Raw genomic sequence first — 4,295 nt, 5'->3', positions numbered from 1 at the left:
ACCGATCAGACCAGCCCCAGACCGATCAGGGTGATGCCTGATCGGTCCACACACTAGCCGTTGCGACACAACGGCTAGATTCTGTGTCTTCTTCGCAGGTGCAGGTATAAGACCTCTACAGGAGACGAAGAAGAAAAGAACTCTCTTCCTCACGAGACTGTGATTTGAGCTTTGCTGAGCTCTCATTGTGTTGAAGCTCTGCGTGAGTTTCCTGCTGGTTTTCTAGCTGAGTTTGGATCCTAGAAGCTGCTGCTTCACCTGGTTTCCAATCGACAACAAGAGGCAAGCAAGTGTTTTTACATTCCTGTTGTTCTTGTTTTCTTGTTCTTCTTGTACTCCTTATTGCTGTTGCAAAGATTGTGGTGAGGTTTCTCCACCCAGAAGGAGTATATATATTAGCCGGTTCTCCGGGGACTCATCCACCGACGGATTGATAGGCTTCGTCCACCTTACGGACACGCCGAGGAGTAGGAGTTTCATCTCTGAACCTCATTACATCGACGCGTTGAGGTTTGATCTTCTTGTTTTCGTTTCTTGTTTTTATTTCCGCTGCGCTAACCCTAGTTTGTAGAAAGAAACGCGTGCAATTGGGGTCGGCTATTCACACCCCCCTCTCTAGCCGTACGAAGAGATCCTAACATGGACAAGCCGAGTTCCACTTGCTGAGCATACTTCCACCCCAGGCAGTTAGTCGAATTGGAGCTTATGAATCAGCAAAATAACTTTGAGAGAAGTTCCTTGAGCTACACGAAGGAACATCTAAAGTAAATCTCGCAAGACGAGACTGGCTTAGGAACCAAATCAGCAACCTCTGGATGGAAGAAAGCAAAACGATTACTCATTTACATGGAAGAATTAAGGAACTAATCAACGAATTAACAAACCTCAGAGAAATGATAACTAATCAGGACTTACAAAGGTATGCTTTAAATACGTTCCCGAGAACACTGGAATTGACATCTATAGTAGACTCCTACTATATCTCCAAAGATCTTGAGATAAGTACACTAGAAAGTCTTTTTTATACTTTTGAATTACACGAGTCTTGGTGTGCAGGACAAAGAAAGGGGCCAAATCAGAACCTAGCACTACAAGCCTAGAAAAGCGGATCAGATTCAGACTCATCGATTGATTAAGACGAAGCAGCCTTCATGGTAAGAAAATTCTCTAAGTATTTTAAATCTAACAAATTTAACAAGTCGCAAACCAAGAAGTTTTTTTGGGGAAAATGGAAAGTAAGATGCTATAACTGTCAAGAAGAAGGGAATATCAAGGATGATTGCCCGAAACTAAAAAAGAAGGAGAAAAACAAAGGGCCTAGAAAACTAAAGCACAAAAATCTGAAGGCAACGTGAGACGATTCATCATCGAAGTCTGAACTAGAGAAGTATGTCAGACTAGCACTCATGGAGAGTCACAAAGAGGAGAGCATCGATGAAAGGAAGCTACATTTGAGGAAAGCAGCAGCAAAGGGGGAGCATCCAACTTCGAACATGATAAGGTAAGTGAGGTATGACTTCTACCTCCTGATAAACTTTATTCTAGAATAACATTAATGTCTAAATCCTTATGAAATCAAGGAAAATGTTGATTTAAAAATAAAATTAACTAATGCGTGTTCATTAGAATTGTTTGATAAAATCAAAAATGAAAATGAAAGATTAAAAGAAAAAGTAGAATCACTCAAACAAAATTCTGCATGCTCAAATACCTCTTAGTATTCAAAAGTTAGATACAATAATAGGCTTAATTGATATTTACAATTTCACAAAGGCCAAATTACAAAAATAGTCAGAAATTATGCTCCTAAAAATTATTTGATAAATCCAATAGGTAAAAATTTGTATTGGATCCCCAAATCATGCTTAGTGTAATTTAATTTAATTTTATGCATGCTTTCAAATTTAATGTGTTTTATTTTCCACATTGTTTAAAAATTAATCATGTCTACTATTCGTATTTCTAGTTAGAAATTTTTACCATGTTATTTGATGATTAGATCTACTAACAAAAAATTATTTAAAAATATTTAACTGTTATACTATTTGTTTTAATTTTTTTTAACAAAAATGATATTTTGAAAATTTAAAATATTTTATAGACTTATTTTTGAAAAATTTTATTTTTATATGATAAAACATGATGTTTCCCATCATAATAATTTTTTTACATTTTTAAAATTTTATTTGAATTATTATGAATTATTTATTTTCTGAAGAGTTAATTTTTAATTAAGGAAAAGAGAAATTCAGGAGCTTTGATTTTTATAGTATTCAACAATTTGTTTTCCATATCCGGGAAAATTAGCAAAATTTTTAGAGTTGAAAAATATATTTTTTAAGATTTAACTTCAAAAATTCAGTTGTTCTGATAAGTTAAATCAATCTTGTTTGATAACTATGTTTTTACTATGAAATTTTTTTCTACTAATATAGATTATTTTATTTAAGTTTGACAAAAAGTTTTAGGATTTTTTGAAATCGAAAAGTAATTTTTTTTTTTTGTCAAAATAGAAGATTAATTAGTAAAGATAGAATATTTTTTATAATTATTTCTAAAAAGTATTAACCAACTAGTAATTCTTATAATGTACACCTAGAAAATTACTGTAGAATTTTCTAACTATTTATTTTATTCTTCCTAATTTTTTTGATATGGTCAAAGAGAAAGAAATAGGTATAAGTTAAGGGAGAGTTAGGGATAGGGATAATATTTGAAATTTTAGAATTCTTATCCTTGTACTTAACTTCATTGTATTGCAATTTTTTGTTATAATTATAATTTACTTTATATAATCATGTTATTATATTTTGTTTAACCCTAACTTTAACTTGAGTTGATACACATCAAAAAGGGAAAGATTGTAAATATCCCGTGATAGTTTTGATATGGTTAACCAATTAAGTTAGATTCTGTGTATATGATCATTATATCTAAGTGTGCAGGAGCTTAGGAACACAAGAAGTCTAGCGGAAGACACAACTAGTGAGAAGGGTGGCACGGGAAGAGATTCGACGGGCTCGGTGCATCCGAGGAACGAGGTATTACGGAAGAGTACACCGGTGGATGAGAAGAGCGTGCATAATGTTCGAGGGATGAGAAGTAGGGAAAGAAGCTTATTCGAGGAGAAAGTCAGAGTTCGGTTTGTTGGATGCAATCTTGAGGGTATGTATGACCATGTGTTTTGATGTTTGGGTAAAAGGTTTAAGTTATGTTTACCCTTATATTTGATATGCGTATTTAAGTTGTACAGGTTTGTAGGATACACATATGACTTAGCTTAATGGCTTCGGGTCCGGTGAAGGATGGAGCATTCGATGGACCATGGATAAGGCAACAAGGACAAGAGCCGAGGGAAAGTCACTTCGAGGCATACGCAAAGGATGACATTGGGATAAGCCACGGATTGAATGCATTCGAGGGACGAGAGACAAAGGAAGAAGGCTTGAAGGCAAGAGGTCAAGGCTGTGATGAAGAGTCAAGTGAGTCGTAAGGGTTCGAGTGCGAGAGAAATATTCTGGGGAAGGGAAACCCTAGGTTTAGGGTTTTACTAGTCAACTGGTATATATACCAATCGATTGGTGGTCGAGCTAGGGAGAACAAAATATTTCTGTTGTCTTAACCGAAGTGGCTCAGTCAACTACTGTATGTACCAGTCGACTGGTATCGAGCCATTGGGGTTGTAACAGTCGAATTCCATAGAGGACCAATCGACTGGTCCTAGCACCAGTCGACTGGTAAAGGTATAATTAGCTTGGCACCAGTTGATGAAATTAGTGGTGGTTAACCCTAATTAGTAGTCACCAAAGTCTCAAGTGCTCATTGTGTTCCAAGAGGTCTTGGTAAGAGTTATGATGAGGTTTCTTCACCCATAAGGAGATTTGAGATAGATGAACTTTACTGGGAGCTAATCCACTGATGGATAGGGATTATCCACCTTACGGACAACTGTGAAATAGGAGTAAGTTATCTCCGAACCACGTAAACGAGCATGTCAAGTTTGGTTTGCTTTCTTGTCTTTAGATTGGCTTTCTATTTGTTATTTTTGTATTCTGCTATGCTAACATCGTAAGAAAGTGAATTGGGGTCAATGTCTATTCAACATTCCTTCTACCGGCCACCAATCCCCAACAGGGTTCAGGTGAGCTCAACTCCGGTTGCCAGAGCATCACCCATGTAAAGAGATAAGCTAAGGAGCTGATATGCCTCATGGAAGGTGCCTTCTATGGAAGGTGCCTTCGTTGAACAGTGTCGAAGGCGCCTTCCAGCCTATAGAAAGTGCTTTTCAGTGATTG

Source organism: Zingiber officinale, chromosome 7B (genome assembly GCF_018446385.1).
Source record: "Zingiber officinale cultivar Zhangliang chromosome 7B, Zo_v1.1, whole genome shotgun sequence".
In the NCBI taxonomy this organism is placed as follows: domain Eukaryota; kingdom Viridiplantae; phylum Streptophyta; class Magnoliopsida; order Zingiberales; family Zingiberaceae; genus Zingiber; species Zingiber officinale.
Note: the sequence above shows the minus strand (reverse complement) of the source record.